Below are 14,198 nucleotides of genomic sequence, written 5' to 3' on the forward strand. Positions count from 1 at the left end.
CTACTAATTACGAGGTGCTTTATTTCGTGCCCTGCATAAATTATTTTATTTTAAGTATAGGAAACTAGGCTACCCTATTTATCTATTTTATCTGCCTCACATTGTAAATCGTTAAAAAGCAGGATATTTCGTGCAAAACTCGCTTAATTCAAACTAACTCGATTAATTGCCAATTAGATTGTAAAATATTCATGTCTTGCAGTGTAAAACATAGCTATTAACTGCTTCCAGGGCTAAACCGAATTACTACCTAATAACCGGAACCGTCTTATTCTCAAAACGAACCGGTTAATTCAACCATAACTTGCAAATTGTGGAGAAAACATTTCGCTCGTAATCACATAGTATCATTCCTTTGCCAACCCAATACAATAAACATAAAGATCTAACCTCAATTGGTGTAGCTACTCGACTTAATTCACTTTGGTTTTACGTGTACGGTTTGTGCAAGTGCAAATTATTTAAATTGCCCGTTAATGACCTTGAGGTTTACGAAACAGTGACGTAACGGTACATAAACGGTTCTTTTGTTTTAATAAACTGCGCCGGTATGCGGCTTATCACGATATGCGCGACCGACTTACCGCTTTAGGGGTCCGTAAGTTTTCACATTATCCGATCCGATATCGGATGTCGGAAGGATTGCAATAGAAAAAATCCAAGATGGCGCCTGTAATGTATGGGATATCGGTCCGAAATCCGATATGAGGATCGGATAATGTGAAAACGCACTAACCAGAAATAAGTATACGACTATTGTCAAGAGGGCACTGGCAGGCAAGTATGGTATGGTCGCGCGATAAATGATAAAATGTCTGGCCGTCCCTATCGCACTATTTGTAAGTGCGATAGGGACGCCTAATGTTCTATCACTTATCGCGCGACCATACTTGCCTGCCTGTTTTTCTGATGTATCCGGTGACAGTTCAGTTTAGTATGAAGAAAATAGTTCTAAAGAAATTCTGCAACATGGCGCGTAGTCATAATTATATTTTCACCACACCAACTGGTAAAGGCTTTCTTTGCAATTCGAAAACAGATAGCAAAATTGCATTTTATCCACAAGGGGGCAAAGTAATTTCATGCAAATTTTAACTCGATGTCTTAATCTGGCTGCTAGATTTTACCTATATAAATGATGATTTTGTATCATAAATAATGAATAAATTGATGGATTTTATTTATTTTGATGTTTTATAGTCGTATTAATTATGTTCGTGTTGGTGTGGTGAAAAATGTTGTGTTTCACTCGGTGGCAAAGTTTGTTTAACCTTCGTGCCTTGAAACCCTCGCAACGCTCAAGATTCCACTTTTTGAACCACTCGCTACGCTCGCGGTTCAATATTGGAATCTTTCGCTTGTTCGGGCATCAATATTGGCACGTGCGGTTAAACAACTACTTTGCCCCCTTGTAAAACAAATAACTATTCTGCACGGGAATCATGGTCGCGCGATAAATGATAAAACATCTGGCCGTCCCTATCGCACTTACAAATAGTGCGATAGGGACGGCCTGATATTTTATCGTCTTGCAGAATGAGGCAGAATGTAAGGAAGTATCGCAGTTGTGAAACGGATTACCAAATCGGTAGCAGATTCAATCACAGGTAATAAATAGGGCGCGAAGTGACCGCCCGGGGCGTCAATTCAAAATTATGTCAATCGTTCATACAATTACATTTTATTCGTTTATATATTAAGTAAGTATATACAATTACATTATATTAGAGGCAGTCGTAGAGGTGAAACACTTGTCGAGTTTTGTATTTTTCGTGGTGGATTGTGCAAGTGCAACGGTTTAGCACTGATTGACGAGCAAAAATATATATTCGCGGATTAGCAAAGAAGAAATCTTCGATTATATCGACTTTATACTGACATTATGTCCCAAAATGTTACATCTATGCAATAGTATACTGTTTGCTACGAGTGCTAATACGGAACCATACATGTTGTGTGCGATTAAAACCTTATTAAATTTCGAATTATTCTATTAACATAACACACGTGCCAACTGCGAGATATTTCTTCTGATAGATCCTATCATGAACTAAAGCACTTTATTTTGCCCGATGCATTTTTAAGTGAATATTGCACCTGTATTTAATGTAGATATGCATCTAGGCGATGGCAGTATTTTCAAGAGTTTTTTAAATCTTTGTTACCCATCTCCTAAGTCATCAAGTTTTAAAAATATTAAGTTTTTTTTTACAAAAATTTCATTTTTGGCACAAGTTTTTATCGCCGACTGTACCTACCTTTCTTTACAACAGTCATCTACTGCTCTCCGAGACGTTTCTAAAAACCCCTTACTCGATGGGGATACGACGTTTCATAACAGAGTTCCTATGCCCACCTTTCTGCTCCATCATCTGATCAACTCCATGATACCATAATATTGCATTGTCACGTGATTTACAGTCGAGTTCATAAATTTGTGTACATTTTTTCACTTTTTTTTTGAGGAAAGTAAGTGTTAATTGCTATGATAAAAAATTGTGTTCCATTTCTTCTCTTTTTTGCCAAGCTGCATTTCCGTCTGGGTTCACAAGGCTAGGGGCCCAAACAACGTGATCGAGAAGGAGGCACAAAATACATTTAAGCCTCCGCCAAACATACAGCGTTTTGACAGCGTAACGTTAGCGGAGCGCAATGATAGCGGTGCGCAGGAACGCTGTGTGGCCGAACTTTTAGGTAGTACTGCCAGCGTGCGTAGCCAAATGCACAAACGCTCATGTCACGAAACGCTCACGAAACGTAACGCTCGTAGATATATGTATATCTCTATCGCTCTGGCGTATTAGCGCGACAGAGCCAGACTATCTTTCGCGGCGTTTCGTTTTCGTTTGTTGCAGAAATGCCATTCGGGTACGGCACCTGGAATCCCAAGTGCTTACCTAGGAGGCCTAAACATACATACGTCGGGGTTAGACATTTCTGCAGCTTACTGTACTTATATACCTATTTACTTTATTCAGAGACCATATTCTCAAATCCGCAACGCAGGCCTCGTCAGCTGAATACAAATTCCGTTATTAGCTATAAGCTTTGTCAAAAAGTAAAACAATGGAAAATCCGCAATATGCATTGTCAATAAACTAAACCTAAAAGTACATATTAAAATAAAACACCTAAAATACCTAGAATATCGCAAGTCACATAAGACACATTAAACCATGTTCGTAGATTTTTGACTATAATCCTATCTTTCCCTTGAAGGGTTCATACTCGTTTCGCATGATATGACCAAAATACTGTAGTTTGCGTTTTTTAACTGATTTTAAGGTACCTTTAGTTTAGGATTATAATGAAACTGCATGTTTTGTCTCTAACAACCAGCCAGTTTTCGTGGCGCCTCTATAAGTACAAGCCCAATTTAACTAGCAATAAATTCAGCAGGTAATTTATATAATTATATCCTTGCTTTAATTTATTCGACCAAAACAACGGTATCAAACCGCAAACATAAATCTATATCCATTGTAATCAGCATTTCTTTCGCGCTAAACAGATCTATAGATCGAGATCGTGATCTATAGGAGTATAATCCAGCCCTAAATCGCATTACTTGTGTTTAGAGTTGTAAATCTTTGTAATTATCATGTTATTGTATTTGTGAATGGTGCTAAGCCGCTGTAAAGGGCCTTACACATTGGGACAATTTTGACAATGGTTAAATAAATATTTGTAGGTACTACTCGTACTTTAAACACCTTTTAATGATTACTGATTATAATATCTAGATATATTTTTAATAAAATCTTTCTGTATTCAACTTTTCAAAGTAAATATTTTCTATATGCAATTTCATAATAATTTGTTACTGAAGTAGGTACTTACCCTAAAAAAACAATACTATATTTAGGCAGTAGCTGAAAATGCTTGCATACATATTTATTTGGAACTAAATTTAAAAACAAAAGTAGGTAAAAAAGTTGGTATGTGATAATGATAACAAGAACTGAATAAGTATGTTTACTACCTCAACCTTCAAAAATATGGACTCATTGGATTGTAGACATTAATCTTGTGCCAAATTGTATTCTTTCATCGCTGGACTTTGTCGCACTAAAGTACCCATAAACAGCATATTGAAAATTAAAATACAGTGAGAGTGACATGGTACTAACTACCAAAAAAACATTCAGGTTGGCCGCACTCGATCATGGGAGGATTATTACCGTGTTTATAACCATGATTATAAGAAATTGAGAATTACAATCTTCGCGCAATGTTTACTTGATTGATAATTAACAGATTTCGCACCCAAGTAAGGCGTCAAAAACAATTGAGAGTGCGATAACCATTCCTGGTTCCCGTACTTGGCCAGCAAAAACTGTAGCCAGAGGAATGGCTAGTAATTACTGTTATTAATTCAGGTAAATTTTCAGCTGTGGATCGTTTCGTTCTCAATCCTATTTCGTCACATTCTTAATGTCCAGAATGACCGACATATCGTCACCTAGGACACAATTCCGTAACAGACACGTCCTGACTCCTGACTCGTCGATTTTTGACCACAGTCCCTTCTGGGACACGCCCATATTGTCATAAATGAGATGATACTTAACATCTGTACTTTTCAAGTATAGAAAAATACTTTGCTAATGTTTTTTTACCGGAAAAGATATACACGTGTAAGGTTGTGATCGAACTAACTCCATCAATAATAAACTGTGTGGTTCATATTGGACGTATTAGCACTGTAGACACCAGGAATGTGCACAATATAGGAAAGTGACGATACGATGTAAGAATATTAACGAATCAGCCGGCATAGCCGAACATATAATCGTTCACACTCCATAGCATGTCGTAGTTATCTCTCTATCGCCCACGGAGTGAAAACAATTGCCTGCACTTGGCCTCTTGGCAGAACTGTGAACCCTTTCACAATAATGACATATAATATTATCATGGTGACGAAATGCAATCGTAAACGAATCGATCCCAAACCAAATTATAGTAAGTTCCCATTACGATCTTGATGGTTTAACGTTGGGCTCTCGACGTGACATAATGAACGGGTACCTGAGGTCAAGCGGACCTGCTTTTAGTGCACTTAAGAGTAATACCTACTTAAATACCGGATGGGTCGCATAAATAATTGAATTAAATGAATATAGCGTCCCTTCTATATTCTTGTTACAAGGTTGGTTTTAAATTGATGTTTGTGACAAGAGCAAAACGTATTTCCTTATCAATCTTATCATAGACTCGCGTTTGAGTATACAGGGTATATTTTTGTTAAGGTAGCAAGGTATAATAAATATATATTTAGATTAGGTCTTTTTAGGTAAAAATCTCATGGAAAAACCACCCTTGGCATATGTGATATATTTTCCTTCCATATACTAGGAAGTCCAGCACAATTTAAAAATGTTCACATTATTACACGAAAATTTTAAAGCTTAATTAAAAATTTAAGATAATTAACAACTGACTTTTTAACCAGACTTGACAACTAGACGCCGACAACTGCCTACACAAAACTACGCAAAAACTAAATTCCACAGATTGCACAACTATTAGTATATATCACTTTTAATTAAGAAACTCACGGATATAGTGTGCAATGGCTCTTACAACTAACCAAAATATTACTATTAGACTACAATAGCAAACTAACTATAACTGGCACTTACGTCAAAGAATCTTACATTTAGACTAGAATTATGTAAAAAAGGCCGTAAGCGACTATCGCTATTATGATTCCTTTTACATCGCATGGTCATAAATAGTTGTGAGCGCGCTACGCTCCACGATACTGTCTTTATGAGTATTGTATTCAAATTGTGTCATGTATTTCCTAGTTCGGCAATAGTACAAGGGTTACCTACGATTTTTATGTTGCATGTGTAAAGTTGTTCAATGATAGGTACTGCGTAACTTTGGTAGGAAGACATGTTAACAAGCGGACTTGTTTTTTTTTGTATCCATCCGCATTCGGCAACCATCATAGCATTGATGACGAATCTTAGATACTTGATAAATTATGCTTAATATAACACACACATACACACACACACATCTAAACTGTGCTTAATAAATGCAACCCGCCTGGTGTTTTGTGTGATCAAATTCTTCACCGGTCGACCTATGTGTGAAAAATTAAAATTTTGAAAAACCCCCGACCGCGACATAGTGGGCCGGTTTTCATGAAACATGGCTAAGAACACTCCCGACTAACTCAGCTTTCAGACAAAAAAAAACTAAATCAAAATCGGTTCATCCGTTCGGGAGCTACGATGCCACAGACAGACACACACACAGACAGACAGACAAACAGACAGACAGACAGACAGACAGACAGACAGACAGACAGACGGACAGACAGACAGACACGTCAAACTTATAACACCCCTTCGGTTTTGCGTCGGGGGTTAAAAAAAGTCATAATAAAAATATAATTCGGGCTTTCATATTATCAATAATAATTACTTAAATAAATAAAAAAATCACAAACTACATTTATGAAAAAAATACAATGTGAAAATAATATTCTACAGTAAAATTATTCTCTACGACATGAAAACAGGTGTTTTATGTCAGCATATAGGTACCAATTTTGAGACCGCAGGCAAGTGGCCACCAACATTCAATTAGCCTAAACCGACCCGACCCATACTTCGACCAGACAAGGTTTCTATTCAGAGTGCCAAATTACATACAACTCAATCTAAGTGTGCCTCCAAGCGACACAACTTCAGGTACCAATTATTTATCACGTTTCCTAGTTTAAACAATTATATTCCAGGGCCTGTAGCCGAATGGCATTTCTGCGACGCGAAACGCCACCGAAACGCCGCAGAAAGGTAGTCTGGCTCTGTCGCGCCAATACGCAAGAGCGATAGAGATAGATAGCTACGAAAGAGATATTATCGTGAGCGTTTCGTGAGCGTTTGTGCATTCGGCTACGCACACAGTCCTTGTTATTCAGGAATACTAATATTTTTGCGCTTTACAGGGATTACATTAATAAATTTCTATAAAAATATAATAAAATGTAATGTACTTACTTTAGTACGTAAGATATTTTGCTGTGCCCTAACAGGGACGACATTCGAAAAACTGCGGGGCACTTCTGGATGAGATTAGCCCAGGACCGGGATAAGTGGCGTACACGAAGGGAGGCCTATGCTCAGCAGTGGGCGATTAATGGCTGAAATGATGATGATTATGATGATGATGATGTACCAACTATATTACTACCTAACACCAGTATAAAATGAAAATGATCGCAATAAAGATTTAGAAGATTTGAATAGATGAAATTCCTGCTTAGGATTTTTTAAGTTTCTGCGCTTTTTAAATGTGTAATTTTCATCACGACATTTGCCCAGATAAAAGCGTGAAAATTGTCAATATAAAAACGCTTTTTGTTGCAGTGAACCCTCTTAGTTTTAGGTGTAGAGGTCATAATGAGGCAGACCCTCTTACATGCGCGGATCCAGGGGGGGGGGGGGGGGGGTCATAGGGGCCATCAAATGACCACGTGACCCCCCCCTGGAGCCTAGGTTGGCCATACAAATAGACCACGTGACCCCCCCCCCTGGGGCCCCGGGTCTTTACCACGTGACCCCCCATGGGCACGAAGCTGGATCCGCGCTTGCCCTCTTATGGCTGTAAGTTTGATATGGTTAGGGTGTTTGTGTCACGGGCATTGGGCGTGGTGCTCACGACAGTCTGGAGGTTGGACGACGCCGAAACTCACACGCTCGTGTCATTCAATACGGGTGTATCACGACTTCGGTAATGTATTGTTTGTGTCTAGGATATAACAGGTATCGTGGGTACTATACCTATAATACAGGAACATGTATTAATTAAGAATAGAAAACAATAGAAGTACACTGTGTATATGGGTGTGTAACGTAATTAAAAATGCGGATACGAAATTGGTCAATTTAATTAAATCTCAATAATATTTAAGAGGCGGAAATTAGTGTTTAGACAAAAAATGACTTTAATATTTTTATCATCAGCCCGTTGCAGTCCCCTGCTGGACATAGGCCTCCCCCAAGGTACGCCACAGAGCCCGGTCTGCTGCTTTATGCATCCAGTTTCTGCCCGCTATGCAAGCCATCTAGCCAGAGGGCGTCCCACGCTACGTTTACCAAGACGCGGTCTCCACTCCAGAACACGCTTGCTCCAGCGGTTATAGGCGGTTAATATTTTTATAGTTTTTACAAATTTAGAATAGAAACCCACGCTGTAAAGAGCAAGTGATAATGAAATGAGAATGTTACTAAGTAGTAAAATAATCAACTTAACAACATTGCAATGCAAATAATTCGCATTATTAATCTTCTATCAAAGAAGCCATTTCTAAAAAATAATTTGATTTGTTCCCTACATCGATAGATGGCAGCAACATCTCTCTCGCTATATCGTAATCCTGCACAAATTGCTCGCCCTTAGAGTTGGTCAAAGGCGCCTAGCCTTCAGAGATAACATACACTAGAGAAATTTCGACGGGTGCCTCGGCAGTCGGGGTGGTGTAGCGGTTTATCACGTCAGCCGCGTTAGCTGGAGACCCGGGTTCGATTCCCGGCTTCGCCACCAGTGGGCTTGATTGCTTTTTCTTTGGTGTATGGTATCTATGTATTTCAATTTATTAGCCGTTTCTACTTAACACCAAATTATTCCATTACAGTCGCAATTTGCCGGTTGCGTATGCCATCAATGGGAAATAATAAATAAAAATTTATGCGAATACCATCCGGTATCACACGTGAGCCCTTGACATTATTGAGTAGCTATTGAAATGTATGCTTGTAAATAACTAGTACATTAAGCTTTTTATAGACAATAATAACCAAGGATCAATGTTATCGTATCCTCTGGCCTAACATTAAACAAACGACCATGAAAAATCGGCCGGCAACTGCTTTTGTCCCGGCTGTATGTAAGGTGCATTAGGGTAATTCGAAAGTCGTCTAAGAAAGTACTTACTAAAGATTTTCAGAATTACCAGAGCATTTCTGGCCTAATGCACCTTAATGAACACTGGCACTAGTTAAAAGGCACAGGCCGCAAAGGCTTTACTAATGCCTGTCATCCCTGTTTGTCTTTAATTATGCTCAAAAACTAATTCTCAATCAATCTGTGTAAGAATGCTCTATAATATTTTTTTATTTATTTATTACTTATAATTAATACGTACTTTACCATCCATGTATTACCCACATACACCCTATTAGTATTAAGTATTATCCAGATAGGTAATTACTTCATTATAAACAACTTCGTCTTCCTGAATTATCTTATACCATTAATTAAAGGTAGAATCTGTAAATCATTAATGTTTTTCGCCGCGAAATAACGAGTAATAACTGTACATTTTAAGAGAATATTTTACATGCCATCAACTTATTTACGACACCAGAAATAATATTTACAGCTGTTATGACACTTCATTACCCACAATTCACGCACATATGTTGTGTTAAGTGCTCATTTAAATACCTAAACGAGGTAACAACTTCATCAAGAGTATTCTTCTCATTGCTCAGTGTATCTGAGCTCAAAATAAAAATAAGAAATGGTTTCCTTCAAAACAAATTTAATATGGCCTTTCTTCGTGCGAAAAGCATCAACTTTCAACACGCTGTCAATACATACATAGTTGCCGGTTCTGATTCCATCGAACAAAAAATTATACGCACAAGTAATGGTGTGTGAAAACTTTTTTTTAAGTTTCTGTTTATATGACATTGATGACGCGCATTAAACCTAAAATCGTAAATTAAACTTAAAATAGAGGCTCACATTACATTATATTTACCTGAGATGATTTCAGTAAGTTGTCAGAACAAGGATCTCTGGATCCTTGTCAATAACACAGCAGACTCACGCCTCCGCGAGATTTTATCTCTGCATCTGATAAACGGCTTGACCTTTCACATTACGTGCAAACGTTTTTCGCCGCGAAATAACGAGTAATAACTGTACATTTTAAGAGAATATTTTACATGCCATCAACTTATTTACGACACCAGAAATAATATTTACAGCTGTTATGACACTTCATTACCCACAATTCACGCACATATGTTGTGTTAAGTGCTCATTTAAATACCTAAACGAGGTAACAACTTCATCAAGAGTATTCTTCTCATTGCTCAGTGTATCTGAGCTCAAAATAAAAATAAGAAATGGTTTCCTTCAAAACAAACTTAATATGGCCTTTCTTCGTGCGAAAAGCATCAACTTTCAACACGCTGTCAATACATACATAGTTGCCGGTTCTGATTCCATCGAACAAAAAATTATACGCACAAGTAATGGTGTGTGAAAACTTTTTTTTAAGTTTCTGTTTATATGACATTGATGACGCGCATTAAACCTAAAATCGTAAATTAAACTTAAAATAGAGGCTCACATTACATTATATTTACCTGAGATGATTTCAGTAAGTTGTCAGAACAAGGATCTCTGGATCCTTGTCAATAACACAGCAGACTCACGCCTCCGCGAGATTTTATCTCTGCATCTGATAAACGGCTTGACCTTTCACATTACGTGCAGTCAAGTGTATCTCAGACAATGATTTTAACAGGGACAGTGAGGTACAGAAATCAAAAGTGACAGATTATTTTGTGTTGCCTTTTTAACCCTTAAATGCATATACAGTGATGTATAATATATGCATCATGCATGTTTGACTCTATTGACAACATGTTAAAACTCAAATTTGAATGAATATTTGTCAAGTGCATGGCATTTAAGGGTTAACACGACATCAAGTTTTGTAAGAGATCGACCTTGTCAACTCTGTGTTTCTTTGCGAACTTTCTGACGTCTGTTTTAATGCATTCTACAATCAATAAAATATCTAGAAAATATGCTAAGCCATGTAATTATTGTTATTTTAATTTGTCTTTTCTAGTTTAAAAGTAAGTACATCCACCTGATTAACCTGTATGTGTGCACCTAAATCATTAAATTACTGGATCACCCACATAATTAGATTGTTTAATTACGATTATTACGAATAATGAATTAATAACAAGACTTTTATCATTAAAGACACAAACAAGAGTCTATAGTGATAAGTATTTAATTACTAGTATGTAGTAGTACTTAGTATACTTGGGTAAACTAGTAGTAAGGATTTCCCGTGAAGCAATGAACATAATGTGCTAATGTAGTAATGACTAATGAGGTACATGTTTACAATGATGATAATTACTCCCATTTGAATCAGTATTGCATAATTAACAAGGCTGCTACTGATCATTACACGTGTAATTAAGTGGTGCTGCCATTTCAAACTGATATTTACATACATAATATACGATATCTGAGCGACCGAGCGAAGCTCGGTTCTATTTTAATATATCACGTCTTTAGATAAAAAAAACTCTTATAAATACAAAAACAAAAAAAAAGACAAAAAACAAATATTAATTTCTGGCCGGGATTCGAAACCCTGACACCTACGATCTATCTGCGTACATTAGACCGACCTCGTACGACTGAGCTAAGCGGAATCGATGCGCGCCCGGCGAAATTAACGACCATATTTTATGTTTACTAACGCGAAAGAAAAACTCATTAAAACTCGAAAATTCGCGTTTTCCGGGATCTAAGGCTACGCTAGATCGATTTTTCACCCCCGAAAACCACCACATAACAAATTTCAGCGAAATCGTTATAGCGGTTTCCGAGATCGTCGGTATATATAAATAAATAAATATACAAGAATTGCTCGTTTAAAAGTATAAGATACATAAACACACCAACCGGCCCAGGGAGAGCTAGCTACGATGCGTGATAGTGACTTTGACTAGGTACCCTATATTTCCAAATGGGTAGGCATATCACATGAAACTGCTCAAGTTTCGGTGCCATTCAATGTCACTCAATGGGATTTAAGGGTTAAGAATAAGAAATGTATTTGCTAGAATACTTATAACTAAGGTACAGATGGTTATGTAAGTAAATGTAAAAGTATTCAGTCATCGTCATGACGACATGCAAATGATGTTGAGAGAAAAGCCAATAGTGTAAATTGCAGTGACAGGTAGCCCATGTCCCCTCTTCATAATTGAACCCATACAATATAGTCGACTTCTATGAGATCTACAAGGGAACGGGGTGGTGTTTCTTCTCTCATTTCATAACCCGACACCATGCATACGGGCACTTGAAATTTTTTTTGATTAAAATTAAAAGGGCTAGTGAATAGTGATTAATTTGCTCCATTTTTTTTATTTATTCAAGTTATGTACGGTAACTGGCTTCCAAAATACCCCACAATCCTTAACGTAACCCTATTATGATTTAATCGTTATTAAATCATAATAGGTACATATATATATTTTATATTATTTTACTTATTAACTACTTTAATCCCTTCAGTTTTTTCTAGGTATTCTATTTTGGTAGGTAACCTTCGTAGGTAATTATTAATTCGCCGGAATCAGGTTATTTACAACGAACGGTCATGAACGAGTGATCTGGACAATTCCTTTTTGGGACAGTATTTAAATTTACAACTACATGAATGGCGCGACGTAAATAGGTACTTGCTATCGGTATAGCGAAACACAATATAAGTACTTGCGTATATTATGTATCATGTTGTCACAGTTTCGTTTTCTTTCAACCCCTTATTTGACAAGAGTGGCACTGAAGCTTTAGTAGCTTCATGTGTTCTGCCTACCCCTTTATGGGATACAGGCGTGATTGTATGTATGTATGTATGTATGTTGTGATTAGGAGATAATTATTGAAATGTATTCATATAGCTATTTTGGTCAGGGGCCCATTTCTCGAAGCTACAAGTTACAATTTACAATTGGTTGTCCTTGTCAATATCCAATATATGACAAGTCGGACTTCCTCTTGTAACTTGTAACTTTCAGTTTTGAGAAATGGGCCCCAGATCGTCCATGTGACGTGTCTCATCCCTCATAAAAAGACCTAAACGAAAATATAGCCATATTACCTACTTTCTATTTGACGATACTATACAGGTGAGTTCCCTCTTGTATGTAGCTGTAAGCAATATTTATTACTTTACATTTACAGGCCCCGTAGCCAAATGGCATTTTTGCAATGCGAAACGCCGTAGAAATGTAGTCTGGCTCTGTCTCGCCAAGAGCGATAGAGATAATTAGATTGCATTTCTGCGGCGTTTGGCGTCGCAGAAATGCCATTCGGCTACGGGGCCCGGACCCTGCGCAATAATAAATCTTTGCTAAATATGATTCGAACCAATTAAACAAAAACATTTATAGCATAATAAAATAAAAATTTATTTTATTTTTGGTGTAAATGTGCTTAATTCCTTAATATGGAAAAGCTTACAATGTTAAAAACAATAACGCACGTCGTAATCATGTTCACAAATTATAAAAACGTCGTAATAAATAACCAATAATTTCTGTAGTTTAAAGAAACACCAAAAAGTAAATTTAATAATTATCGTCCTTGTTTCCATATAGGTACCTACGTATTTCTAAAATGTATGTTCGTTTTAAGATATTAATGATGTTTAAGTCAATATAATATATACCTACGAGTGTGTCTTACGTAGTAGGGTTGCCAACCGTACTATATAATATAGTATTGTACTATATTTTGGCCGAGCGTACTATATTCTACATGAGAATCCATTGGTATTATGGATATTATGATAGTTTCTAAAGCCTATCATATTAACAGCATCGTCTTTAAGCAAACTAGTATCCCATAATTACTTCATAGCTAATTGATTCTGTGATATTTAGCATCAAAGTTGAACTATTCTAGGACCAAAACTGGTTCTTTGGTCAAAACTTAATTTTGCCTTAATTAGTTTCAAATTAAAATCGCTCTTGCACTTTTAGAAAAGTCTAGATTTCATATATGTAAGACCCTTCACTAAAACAAAAGTTCCAAAAATATTTTTAAGACAATGTCAAAGTTCATAAAAAATAAGTACATATACATTTATTTTATATGGGTCTTACAAATAGGGTGTTTTGCCTTTTCGCAGAACTATTTTTGGCCGAGTTTCATTTGCCAACCAACATTTCGCCGAAGTTTCATTTTAACAACTAACGCTTAGCAACTTTTTGTATGTCAACTTTTCAATTGGTAGACTTATTGTAAAGCAGGTTATTAAAATCCATCTAAACTTTTGGCAGACTTGTAATTTTTCAAATGTTTCACTTACTCAAACAACTTTTGGACAAATAACGTTTCGC

Source organism: Leguminivora glycinivorella, chromosome 19 (genome assembly GCF_023078275.1).
Source record: "Leguminivora glycinivorella isolate SPB_JAAS2020 chromosome 19, LegGlyc_1.1, whole genome shotgun sequence".
NCBI lineage: Eukaryota > Metazoa > Arthropoda > Insecta > Lepidoptera > Tortricidae > Leguminivora > Leguminivora glycinivorella.